Consider the following 525-nt stretch of genomic DNA (forward strand, 5'->3'; position numbering starts at 1 on the left):
TGTATGTATGTATGTATGTATGTATGTATGTATGTGTCTACGCAAACATATACATACATATATATATGTGTGTGTATGTGAGTATCAGTCTATTTATAATTGTATGTATATATCTATCAATAACTGGTTATCTTATTTATCTTTCTGTCTACGTCTGTCTGTCTTTCCATCTATAGAGAGATAGACAGAGAGAGATAAAAATAGATATATATACACACACACGCACGCACACACACACACACATGTATATATATGCACAGATATGTATGCGCATGTATATGTGTGTGCGTGTGTGCGTGTGTCACTACTTCTGTATATATACGCATAAATATATATATATATTTATATATATATATACACACATATATGATGGTCTTCTTTCAGTTTCCTTCTACCAAACCCACTGACAAATCTTCGGTCGACCCGAAGCTATAATAGAAGACACTTGCCCAAGGTGCCACGCAATAGGACTGAAGCCGGAACCATTTGGTTGGGAAGCAAGCTTCTTACCAGATAGCCACGCAT

Source organism: Octopus bimaculoides, chromosome 23, assembly GCF_001194135.2.
Source record: "Octopus bimaculoides isolate UCB-OBI-ISO-001 chromosome 23, ASM119413v2, whole genome shotgun sequence".
Taxonomy (NCBI): Eukaryota; Metazoa; Mollusca; class Cephalopoda; order Octopoda; family Octopodidae; genus Octopus; species Octopus bimaculoides.